Source organism: Notothenia rossii (genome assembly GCF_949606895.1).
Source record: "Notothenia rossii genome assembly, chromosome: 1".
In the NCBI taxonomy this organism is placed as follows: Eukaryota; Metazoa; Chordata; class Actinopteri; order Perciformes; family Nototheniidae; genus Notothenia; species Notothenia rossii.
This window is the reverse complement of record NC_136912.1, coordinates 50,632,702-50,646,160: the sequence shown is the minus strand read 5'-3', so window position 1 is coordinate 50,646,160 and position 13,459 is coordinate 50,632,702. Positions and strand designations below refer to the sequence as shown.

The following is a 13,459-nucleotide window of genomic DNA, read 5'->3' as shown; positions in this document are numbered from 1 at the left end:
AAATAAATACACAAATAAATAAATAAATGCATAAATATGGAAATAAATACACCAATGTATAAATAAATAAAAGTCGAAAATAAAACAGAACACACGTTATTATATATCTTTCATTTCTACATTTCTACATTTCTATCTTTAATTTCTACATTTACATGTATTTATTTGAACATTTATTCATTTCTTCATTTATTTCTTCCTGTATTGATTTATTTATTTATTCCTGTATTTCTTCATACATTTATTTATTTATGTGTCCATATGCTAATGAGGTGGGCGGTCGTAACCTCAGTCTGAAGCAGGATTGGTTACAGGCAGTGTTGTAGTCAAGTCACCAATTCCCGAGTCCAAGTCCGAGTCACCCAAGGAGGGTCCGAGTCGAGTCCGAGTCATTACCTGTGTTCGAGTCCGAGTCCAAGTCCGAGTCACCTAAGAAGAGTCCAAGTCAAGTCCGAGTCACAAGTCTTCATGTATTAATCTTCGTGGTTATATATATGTTGAAATGTAGCTGCTCCTCTACATTGCTTTTATCCTGTCATGTTATACTAATCTTTCTATTTAACTGCTGTGAAGCGAGTTTGGCTGCAATTCTTGTAATAGGTGTCACCAATGTGGTGCCGAGAGATGGGAGTCGGAGGCGGGGTATCAAAGCTACAAGCTAGACTTTAGCATCAGAACACACATGTAAACAACTTTCAGCGTTGCGGTCGAATAGTCCATTTAGCTTAGGAACCTTCCTAACCGATTTAAATCACCCGGAATTCTCTAGAATGATAGGAAAGGAGGTTTCAAACTTCCTTTATAACCTCCTTTAGTTTAGGAACCACTGGACCTCCCTAACCGAAAGGAGAGGAAAAAATGCTGCCCCACAATGCCTTGCAGCCGCAGCATTTGACGTCACACAACAGTCGGCCGTTCACGGACACAAACGATTATGACGGAGAAATTATATCATGAAAGTTACGGTGCTTATTAAGCATTTTAAAACGTATGTGGTAAGTTGCCAAAGTGCTTTGTTTTGAACGTTCATCAGTATTATAATTAAAAAGAGAAATATGAACGTTAGTTTTTACTGAAATGCAGTGGCGGCTGGTGGAAATTATTTTAGGTGGGGCTATTGTAATGGTGAATAAACCACACGGGGAACATTTTGAGAAATTACCCCCTAAATTAAATTGGCTACACTATTTCATCGTTGCTGTTGTATGATTGGTGTTTAGCTACGGTATTTAGCGTCTACAGCACCTCCGCTTTTAGGGTTGACGTAGACCCAAACGTCGCCCGGTGTTGTTGCGGGAGCTGCTGCACTAGCTAACGCTCCACTAGCTAACGCTGCACTAGCAAAATAAATGCTTATTTCTTTTGCAAATGGTGCGGCGGGCTTCAAACACGTTCCCCTCCACTGGTTTCAACCAAGCACTAAATTAGATGTTTTCCAACCAAATACGGTTGAACTGACACTTCCCCATATTAACTTGTAAGTAGATTCGAAGATACATGAGTTTCTGAGTGCCGTAAGCTGAAGCTTGGTTGCTAGGTTACTAGCTGGGTGTTCTCCAATAAGGGGCCGGGGGAAACAAAGTTAGTGATTACTGGTTCCATGTTGATTTAATTCAATTCAAATTGTTGGGGGGAACTGAAAGGCTATTACCGTACTGGTTACTTTGCAGCCCGGACATTTCCCCCTAAACACATTTAGACGCTATCGCAACACAGAAGTACCTTTCAAATCCGATCATTTTTAAGACCTTCCTTATTTTTTTGGTCATATTTAAGACCTTTTTAAGGCCTTACATTCAGATTATCAAATGTAAGACTTTTTAAGACCCCGCGGGAACCCTGAGGAGACTAAATACGAACATTATATGCAGACACAGACGTGGTTCAGAAACACAGAAATATTAGAAAACAGACCATTAAAGACCCAGTGAAGTGCATGTTTTTGCACCAAAATGAAATGGCAGTTTCATTCCTTACATATCATTGTGCCTGTTCATGGCTAAAATAATTTTTAATAATTCATAATTAATGAATTATTAATTTTGCCGTCTGAGCCTAACGGAAGTTGCAGACGATAGTGGCTGTGACGTCACAAGATGTACCCAGTTGCGATTGTAAACATGGCGGAGACTTTGGAAAGTGATACTAGTGTGAGAGAAATGATTGATTTGGACAGCTTTTCGGACAGGATAGATGAGGAAAGTGATCAATTTGGTGCACTTTGAGGGCAACATTAAGAGATTTATGGATACAGCTCTCAACACTCATATGAAACATATATTTCAATAACAAAAAACATTGGAAGGATTTCTTAACCTATTTTATACAACTAATATTACATAGATGGAAATATTTGTTTACATAGATGACCAAACCCACTGAGATAACTTAGGCTACAGTTTACCTCCCTGAGCTGACGTTATCTCTCTCAGTCCCACAGGAGAGCACTCTCCCTCTCCTTATTGTTGAAACAGCTAATCTCCGTTAGCTCCGAGCTAGCACCAGATGCTAACGACAACCCTGTAACTCTCTCAGTCTCTCTTTCTCTCTCTCTCGAATCGACCAGTGGCCTTTATTTATCATGATCAATCAAAGAATCTTGCATTGCCGCTGGCTGTAGTAATGTCAAGTCTGCCACTTCGGCAGACTTGACATTACTACAGCCAGCGGCAATGCATCGTTTCCCCTGTGTTTTTCATCCCTCTTTCTTCACTGTCGCCTCCATTGTCAGGTTTTCTCGATTGGCAATCACTTCCAGTCGACTCCGACACACTTTCCAGGAAAATACTAGCTCAAAAACGTTGAGAAATTCGACTTTGAAAAAGAGAAAAAACGAACGGTGGTGAATGTAAACAGTGCGGCGGCGTCCATCTCGTGACGTCACGCAGTAGATCGCAAGCCACGCCCACGAAGGCGAAGGTCGACTGCAGATTTCCCCGGCAAATTCAAAACTCGTCAAATTCGTTGCTATTCCAACATCCTTTGATATGGGTTCTAATGGACAATTTTGCTCATTACTATACGTATTAGCATAACAGATCATGCACAGGTGCACACTTCACAGGGTCTTTAAGGCAACACATCTAGTTTGATGGATGCTGTCAAAACTCAACTACAATAATGTGTGTGTGTGTGTGTGTGTGTGTGTGTGTGTGTGTGTGTGTGTGTGTGTGTGTGTGTGTGTGTGTGTGTGTGTGTGTGTGTGTGTGTGTGTGTGTGTGTGTGTGTGTATTTAGCACGGGCACATAGTATCTGTCCCCGGCTGTTTGAAGAGCAAGCATGGGAAACAAAAGACAGAGTTTACCTCATTGCATCCAGCTAGTCACAGTTACAATAGCACTCCCTGTAATTGACATAATTAATAGATAGTTTAGCTTCTCACCATCATTTGCTGTGGCCCACTGATGTTAACGATCGTAACTGAAAGGCTGCCTGTCAAACGTAAACATTCAGCCACGTGACTCGCAAACTCTCGCGAGAGTTTACACAAGACGGATCCTTTCCAGCCATAACCCCGCACCGGGCGCTGACATTGGCGCACGGTGATCATCAGATTTGACGACGCTGATTGGCTGAAATTATGTTTCGGAGCCATAGCTTACAGATAGCAACAGTAAGCTGCTAGTGGCTGCTGCTGCACTGGTTGAGGGCTCCTCTCTTAGCGCCCAGACGAGAGAGGGTAATGATATACGGGCAAGGCCAGGCAGGAAACATGTGACTTATCAGTAACTTTAGACATCGTAACACCATTTTAAACAAGATTTGATTGTAGATTATACATTTTACTGATGCCAATTATATAATATTTACCTTGTTCATTAAAAATTAAAATTAAAAATATATATTTAAAAGAATATATATTTAAAAAGAAAAAAAAAAAATATATATTTTTTTTTAATTTTAATTTGTAATGTGGGAAGAGGTGGGGCGGTGCCCCTAGCGCCCCTATGGGCCGGCCGCCACTGCTGAAATGAACAAATAAAGTCAACATTTCACTGAGCTGTGTGGGGTTTGTTCCACTTTTAAAAGATGTTTGAATGGTGATATACACAGTGATAGGTGTTAAAGACTAACGTTTATAATAAATACATTTGTATTGATTTTAAGATCTTTTCATAGTTCATACAATCATACGTATTGGGATAATTTGTATTAATGTGGACCGGAGGGAGAGGGTGACGATCATAAGTTTCACTTTCATTTTTTATTTCAATTCCAATTTTGGTCATGAAGAATATGTTTCTCTGTTGTTCAGAAAGCATAAAGCAACAGCATCAGAGCACGGTGCAGAGTCTCTAGATGAGTCCGTTGTTCTTATTAAACATCCATGTTGGAGTCCGTTGTATAGAAAACTGTAGTTTCCATAGTTTCCCCACAGCAGCAGACGCACATTCAGGACGTCAGCTGGCGCATCATAAACACGTCGGATAGTGAAAGTGCATTCGGATTCTCTAATTCGCCTCGCAGGTGTGCACACGCCAGGACAGAGGACATCAGACTCCAGAGAAAACTTGCTCGAGTCCAAGTCTGAGTCATCATTACCTGTGTTCGAGTCCAAGTCCGAGTCACCCAAGGAGTGTCCGAGTCCAAGTCATCATTATCTGTGTTCGAGTCCGAGTCCAAGTCATCGTGCGCGAGAATTCATGAGTCCAAGTCCGAGTCGCGTCAATCAGTGCGCGAGTCCGAGTCGAGTCACGAGTCCCGAAAATCGGCACTCGAGTCCGAATCGAGTCCGAGTCCAGGACTCCATCTCTGGCTACATGAGTGTGTGATCATTTCTGGCAGAGGGCTCTACTACTAACCGCGTTGATTCGAATGCAGGAGCTTTACTGTTTAGCCCTTAACTTTATACATCCATACTTTATCCACAGTTCGTTGTAAGGTTTATTTATGGATATTGGTTTAAGAGCCATTGGAGATCATTTACGATCATTAGCGGACCATTTAGAGAACGGAGAACCAAAAGACTATGTCCAGTTTCGTGTGCAACGATGTATAGAGGACTTGGCTCAGCTCGACATGGATGTGGATGTTAACCCAGCTGTGTTTGAGAGTCTTCAAGAGGTCGCCCGCCAACTTGAAATCCTCTCGGAAACAGAGGAGGCGACCCTTGGGCGTCCATCTTACATGTTGCCCCCAAACGTTATTGAAAGCACATCTTCGTTGGGAGCACACTGCTGGGGACGTCGTGCAGGTGTTCGGGGTGTGCGAAAGAACAATTCGTCGGAGGATGACACAGAACGGGATACGGTAGGTTTAATCCGCATTCATGTTTTTTGTCTGGTTTTCCTTACTTTTATTGTTTCGGCGTAGGCTATATCAGTGTACACATTTGTTAGACATATTAACTTGTGTTTAGTAATGATAAAGTTTCATTAGCCTACATTTCCTCCATCCAAATTAGCCTACTTGTTTATAGATTGTTTACAGATTTATTAAAGTTGTAATAGGCAATTTATATGTTGAAACCAATACTATATAATATAATATAATGTTTCGGGGCAAAGATACAAACATGCTTTGTATACAAAGCAAAGGTACCATTACCTCAGACATGAGGCCTAATAATAGTAATGAGGTTTAAGAGACCAGCTAATTTGTTTCAGATGACACCTAAATCTTTCAATGCAGGTTAGTACAGAGCAACACACTAATTCTGATGTGTTTTGATTGTACAGTGCAAAAGGTGACTATTGTGTATTGTGACTTACTATTGTTTCATTATTTTTGATGATCAGGGTCCAAGATCTATTAACTATGTTAGATAGCAACAGTTTGGATGAAACTGTTACCCAAATTCTGCAGCATCATCTCAACTCTGGATACAAAATGATGGTGGGGCACCTGAATGCACGAGGGATACGCATACAAAGTGAGGGATTGTTATTATTATAATAATCCTCCATGCAGTGTTTTTTTTTTACTATTTGATAATGAATCACATTATTCTGGCATATTTAGGAATGCTTTACTTTTCATTATGTTGCAGTACGCCACATCTCTGCATTTCCCCGAATATAATAGGACAGCGTGTCCAGGAATCCATGCGGCGCGTTGATCCAGGTGGAGTTTTGATTCGCACTCTGCAGCTGAACCCAAGAAGGCGCAGGAAGTACTTTGTACCAGCACCGATGGCACATCAACGGCAATCACAAACTCATTAAGTATAATCATTAACACTCTCAAGCGTTGCTCAAACATCCACTTCACTACAGTTACAAAAGATGGGCCCATCTAAAGTGTTATAATCAATCAGCTTCAATGCAAACAAGGCTTCAAGATTCAAAGGCTTTATTGTCATATGCATGATAGATTTTTTTATTGGTTGGTAATGAAAATCTGAAGTCTCAGTCTCCTCTAACAATGCAACATACAATATTCTGTAGACATAAAAACAAGTTAAAACACTGCAAGCAGAAATATAAATGAAATGTATCCAATTATTAATTGCACCAAATTCCTCTGCATGCAAATTAGTTTTACTATCAAAATTAAGATGATTTATGTTTTGTAATTATAACTTTTAGTAGGATAAGGCCTTCTAAATGTGTAAATGTTTGTACATACATTAGTGGATTGACCTTAATGTGTGCCTATACATATCCCTTTAGGTGGCATTTTGTTGTGCATGGTGGTATTGACGGCTTTAGTCGTCTCATCGTGTACTTGAGTGCTGCCACCAATAATCGGGCAGCAACAGTTTTAAGAAGCTTTTTGGAAGCCGCCAATGTCTACGGTGTGCCATCACGTGTGAGGTCAGATAAAGGTGGAGAAAATGTTGACGTTGCACGCTACATGGTGGTAAACCGAGGAGAGAACAGGAATTCACACATTGCTGGCAGGAGTGTCCATAATCAACTTAAACTTCAAGTCAAACTTTTATCAAATTAAGTCTTTGGTAAAGATTGCAATGTCATCTATATGTCTTTAGCTATTTAGCCATTATTAATTTTGTTGTTTTATTTTTGTTCGTCTTCCGTAAGATAAAACCATAGAAATAAAAAAAGTTATATTTCTATAATACAAACACTATAATTATGACACCAACTGTATAATTTGACAAGAAGGATTACAATATTTTTCAAACATATATTTAGTGGAAGTCCCAGCACGTTGCATGACTGGGCAAATTACTGTTGGAACTTTGATTTTGAATGTATTTTCCAGTCAAGAGAACCTTACATTAATATTGAACCACAACAGTTAATGTGGCATAAATATGGCATTAGTCCGTCTTTTTTTATACATCCATAGTATGTTCAGCTGATATATTTCCTTATCCAGTTTCAACAAAGCTTACAGTAGAAAAACCTCACCCAAGTTTGATGAACTTTGCTCAAGCAAAATGTTGTTTGATAAATCCAACTTCCAGCTTTTTTCCAGAGGCATTATTGTGCACTTGGCACTTAATCAGGAACATTTTCCAATTGAAATCTGCAAAAATGTTAATACTTAGCTTCTAATTAATGTAATTCAATTCTAATTTACTTGAAAGGTGAAAGGAGATATTTTGCATATGTTATTTTTTTTCGTTCACTTAGCAGACTAAATATTTTCCTTCCTTTTTCCTCAAAAGGATAGAAAGGCTCTGGAGAAACGTTTATGTGGGAGTGCTGGATCTCTTCTACACAATGTTTTTCAACCTAGAGAGAGAAAGCCTTCTCAATCCTGACTGTGAAGTGCATCTCTATGCTCTGCACTGGTGCTTTGTGCAGAAGCAGAAGCACCTGCAGTTTTTCCAGCAAGGCTGGAACTGCCACCGACTGCCTATATATATATTAAATACAATAGAGCTAGAGCTCACTATAATGAAATCTATAACATTATGAAATGACAAGGTGTGCAATATATTTTTATTTTTGTTACTTTCTTTTATTTAATTCAAGTTCCAAGCACAAGAAGTTTGAATGTATTGAGTGGACAAAGAAGAAGCTTTATTAAAAATACGAAAAGGATTATGCCTCAAGGAATAGCCTACGGCTCAGCCATTTTCAGTCCAACACTATTAACATGTAAGCCAAACATTGCTTAAAATTGCTACTAAATGCAACGTAGGCCAAAAGTAGGAGCCCTGCTATTTGCCAAACAACGCCTAGAACATAGGCTACCAAACAAAGTCTGGTCAAATCTAAATACAAAAAAGGCCTCGTAGGAAATACTTCACAAAACAAATGAAGCTCCACTATATTTAACACACACATTGGAATATTGAAAATAACACAAATAAACAGGAAACCTGTTACTGCCAAAACAGAGGTAGAATACAGCCGATTAATGCTCGTAAAATACATTTAAGTATGAAAGCCCTTAAAGCCTTGACCTATAGCCTACTCATTTTTCTATGGTGGGGGGCTGGCCTATTCCATTACCGCCTTGACTGAAATTACGGTTGAAGCGCATCAGGAGAAGGCGTTGAAAGCGTCCATCACGGAGATGGTTGCGTTTTGGGGTGAGCACAAGATTTCCAAGACTGAAAAGTCTTTCTACTGGTGCACTGGATGGCGTTGGGGCATTACAGCGGAGTGCGATTTTTTTAATTCTTGGAAACTGGTGCAGACTTTCCATCGTAGGGGCAGAATTGAAATAAGACATTACCTCTGTTTCCACAGACATGGGCGCATCAGCTGTGGTAACGGGCTGTAAGTCAAAGGCAAAAAAATCCTCCTCGCTGGAGGCAACAGCAGCAGGTTGAGGGACATCGGGCATGAGGGCTGCAGGCTCTTGTGTTGTTAGGGAACGACACTCTGACATGAGGAGTATCTTGATATAGTCTCTTCTGGCTTCTTCTTTTACTCAACGCAGCTTAAACTTAGGCAGTGAGACAGCGGCAAGCAGCGCTTCCTTGGAGTCAATTATTGCGGCAAATCGAGTTTTGATTGCTCCCACAATAACTTCAGGCAGCCCAGTGGTCATTGCTGATAGGCCAGTTTTCATTGCTAAGATTTTTCCCATGAGAACTTCTAGTGTTGGTTGAAGCGTTCCATAAAAACAAGTGTCCTCATCCTGTAAGATATCCAGTGCAACTGTGAAAGGCTTCATAATGAAACAGTATTCCTTGAGAAATTGGTATTCCCTGTCGTTCATACATTTCATTTGAAATTGTGTGCAGATATTATTGATGTCAGTGAGGGGAATTTCTGTGATCCGAGAATAGGCGTCAAAGTATGAGTTCCACCTTGTTACTGTGGGAACAATCAACTTTCTACCACTGAGCTCTTCCAGGAACTCTGATGCGACTGTGGAGCGGCTGGCCTTCGCCCACAACGCTGAACATTTGGCCGTAGCACTACGATACACAGCTCTAGATTCTACGTTAGATGACAGCCATTTATCAACCTCATTGTTCGCAATTAGATTAAGTGTATGGGCTGCGCATCTATGATGGGGAGGCAGTACACATAGCCCGTCCTGGGCATTATTATCTTTGGTGGCGGCAAGCACACTGTGAAGGTCTGTAAAGTCTGCCTCACCATCGCCATCCACCTCATCTTCCTCCTCATCGGACTCCACTTGCCGCTGCTGATGCTCCTTGAACGCCTTCACAAAGTTACTCCCGTTGTCCGTCACACATGCAGTCACTTTATCGTTGGTAAGTCCATATTGAGAGAAAATGTACTCCAGCTCTGTTGCTATTGCGTCGTACGTGTGTCGACCCCTAAATCTTCTACAAGCGATCGCAGCCTTCTTTCGTTTCAAGGTATCTGCATCGATCCAATGCACAGTCACCCCCAAGAAACTCGGGGGATGAGAGGAGTGCATGCAGACACGTGATGTAAAGTCTTGTTTTTACGTAAATTGAAGAACTGAAGTAAAGATCGTCTTGTTTTTTTCGTCCAATCAGTGTCTGTAATGCTGCCACCTCAATCTGTGTTTAAACCAGGTTTAAAATACGTTTTAGTTAGATAGCATCAGTTTTCACGGAGTTAACTCACTACGGGCATCAAAAAATCTTGAAGCTGGGCGTGTCTGAAGCTTGGCGATTTTTTGCGAGCAACAACCAATCACATGAATCTCCCGCCCCCGACAAACAAAGCAATAGCAATGTTAAAACGAAGTAAACTGGATATAAACTCTCCAAACAGGCGAAAAACCTACCAGTTTCACCCACTGTCTCTGCCACCTCCCTCCATGCCTGGTTCCTCCGGTTTGTATCCCGGTAAATAGTTCTGGTTGTAAAGAACCGGGTGATTTGCTACCGTAATATCTCGTTTGGAATATGAGGAAATGAACTGCGGTCTGGCGCTCCCAGCTTGCACGCGGTTTGATTGGCCGTTACGGCCCGTCTACACTACAGGCAACTTTTGAGGCTGTGAGGCTTTTTTGGCATCAGCCAATCAAATCCAGTTTATGCAAATCCCGCCAGTGCAAGCGCAGCCAATCAAACCGCGTGCAAGCTGGGAGAGCCAGACCGCAGTTCATTTCCTCATATTCCAAACGAGATATTACGGTAGCAAATCACCCGGTTCATTACGCTTACTTCCGGTTTTTAAGACGCGTCACTGCTCTGTCCTGTTACTGAAGTCACAGCACAGCTTGGTAAGAGTGGGGGAGGGGAGGGCGATCAAGTGCACTTGCAGCATGCTCTGCAAATGCACGGTGAAACGAACCACAGGAATATTGCCGTTGTTAACTCCACGAATCCTGATGCTATCTTTACTTTAGACAGGGCAAAACAATAATACCTCAGCAGTGCCTCCAATATTTGTTGCACACATGGACACAAGAACGATTTCCAGGTGTGCATACGTTTAAAGAACAAGACGATTTTTACTTCAGTTCTTCAATTTACGTAAAAACAAGACTTTACATCGCGTGTCTGCATGCATTCCTCTCATCCCCCGAGCTGCCCCCCCCCCCTCGTGCCTGTGTAAACTTCACTAATTTGAGCATTGCACATTAATAGCTACATTGCATAAACACAGGTTAATTAAATACAAAACATACAACATAAATAAAGTGCTTTTGCAGTATATACAGTTCCTTGTTAATCACCAAGCCCACTTTCTAATGATTTTCTAATCATAAATATATCGATCATAAATCTATCAATTCAAAAATTATAAAAGTAGGGTAGACATGTGGATATTATCCGGCTGAAAACATGCATTTATCTAACATGTTCGTTTTCCACAGACCTTATTTAGAGCCATTTTCCAAAATCCTATGGAGGAGAAATCACGTTGCGAGGGAACTAGCAGCTTACTTCCGGTTTTTAAGACGCGTCACTGCATCACTGCTCTGTCCTGTTACTGAAGTCATAGCACAGCTTGGTAAGAGTGGGGGAGGGGAGGGCGATCAAGTGCACGTGTATGGAATCAAATTAGGGTCAATAATATTCACAAATTATTTCACAGTCTGCAGTTGTATATCACCTGTTGTGCGCATGTGAAAAGATTTTGTGCATGTGTAAAAAAGATTTGTGCACACAGATATAATTTGCTCGTGTAAAAACATTTTGCAGCTGTAGAAATATTTTGTGCGTGTGTGAAAAGTTTTTGCAGATATAATTTGCACGTGTAAAAAAGTTTTGCAGGTGTAGAAATATTTTGTGCAAGGATATTTACAACAGTGAGGTTTCACAAAGTCTGAGATACGGACACACACATTTCCTATCTGTGTGTGCGAACCTGAAGTTACAAGCTACAAGCTGCTATTTACGAGTACGAATTTTGACCCTGTTTTTACGCCTGAGTATGCTAGCCAATCAGCACGTTGCCCACTGACTAGCCAATCAGCACGTAGCCCACTGACCATCCAATCACAGGACACAAGGTTCTAACGCGTTCGTTTTGCTGACCTGCGCCACTTGGAGCGTGCTTGCGGGAGTCAACATGGAGGAGCCCGAGGCGAACTCTTGTGGGACACAGGTGGGTTAATTACATGCTACCACGGAACATGCCACTACAGTTTTAATTAACTAACGTTACATCGTAATTAACTAAATATATCAAGACAGCTGTGCGTGCATCCCTGAGTTACTTACATTTTATATTTAACGCTAGCTAGTTGATGTGGTCTTTGCTATTGTCTTAGCTAGCTACAGTCTGTTGGCTAAATTAACGTTTGTTGTTGTTGTGCCGTTTGAATGAGTAACGTTAATGTTAAAGAAATTAATGCAACACTTTTGTCGGGTGCTTCCTGACATAATGCCCTGGGCATTTCATATGGAGAGGAGGGTAACGTAACGTTAGTTAGCCAAAGGTCGAAAAGGTTCAGTTTCCAATCCGACTTGTGTTCACGTCAGCTGGAAAATAAAGCAAGTGAACCGAAAAGGAACGGTAAAGTGGGCTAACCATACGATCTTCATAATCAATAATAAATAACTGTATGGCCTACTCAACACAAATGCTCCTTACAACCCGCTGCAATAGACGATGAGCGATTCATGTTTTCTTAAAAATCAATCAATCATATACTCTACAGTATATGATTGATTTATGTATTAATTATTTTATTTGTTTAAATATAATTCTATATTTTTTTCATATACTCTACAGTCCATGCATTATACTTTTTTGCATGAAAAGGGCAGAACTTCAAAAGCTTTAACCTGAAACACATGCCTCACTACTCGAGTTCAGGCCAAAATTAGCCTTACTTCATTCATTTAAAAGACCAATCAGCAATATTTAGGACACAAATAACATATTTATAACAATGAATGCTCTTCCTCAGCTATGTTTTATATAATGTAAACACAAGCAGTATTGTAGCCAAAGATAAACATTTCACTATACATTGTGCGGGTCATCTTATGTAGGCGCCGACCACATCATGTTATTCAGCACAACACCACAAAAAGGGGTCTGGCGATGGACACGAAGATTATTTCAATCATCAAAGGACTTGGTGGGACAAGATGTGGTGTGGATACATCAAGCAATTAATACCTTTTTATTTTGCAGATATGGTATGGTAATATTTGGTGGAATTGATGGATTTTCAAGAAAGGTTAGTGCTTCCTGGAGTTTATTTTACAATTGACCAAAAGTAAATTGATATTAAATGCCATTTTTTAAAGTTAATTATCACGTACATACAGTATGGGGTCAGTATTTAATTCATTAATAGGTTATTTGAGTACTGTGTTTCTGTGGTGCTTACTTTTTCCTTTCTATAAATGTTCTCATAGATCATGTACCTACAAGTAGCCAATAACAACAAGGCGGCTTCAACAGCTCTGCAGTTCTTCCTTTGAGGCTGTGGACAAACACGGATTTCCATCCAGGTAACAGGCTATTTCTTGTTTTGTGTGTGTTTTTTTTACATGTAAACATTGGATTATTGGAAATACTGAATATGAAGAAAAATGTCAGGTGCACTTGATACAGTTAAAAGAACACTGATTTATATCAGTCTAGGCCATTTTATAAAAATAAGGTAGACTTTTGTCACGGCAGCCGTATTGACATGAACTAGCAGGTAAATACAGGTGAAATTAATTAAGTTGATTAAGGTT

At 40.4% G+C, this 13,459-nt stretch overlaps 1 long non-coding RNA gene and 1 pseudogene across 2 annotated transcripts in view; one reads left to right on the top strand and one right to left on the bottom strand.

Annotated features, from left to right (window-relative positions):
• Nucleotides 1-9,759, bottom strand: part of LOC307019164 (protein arginine N-methyltransferase 7-like) — a 30,411-nt pseudogene extending 20,652 nt beyond the window's left edge. The window contains exon 1 of the transcript XR_013810580.1: nucleotides 9,397-9,759. The product of XR_013810580.1 is annotated as a protein arginine N-methyltransferase 7-like (transcript). The remainder of the gene's footprint in view (nucleotides 1-9,396) is intronic.
• A 1,672-nt stretch (nucleotides 9,760-11,431) lies between these two features.
• Nucleotides 11,432-13,195, top strand: LOC307013306. Its single transcript, XR_013800928.1, has 3 exons — nucleotides 11,432-11,867; nucleotides 12,906-12,951; nucleotides 13,133-13,195. It is a non-coding gene; the product is annotated as an uncharacterized lncRNA (long non-coding RNA).
• The last annotated feature ends 264 nt before the right edge of the window (nucleotides 13,196-13,459 follow it).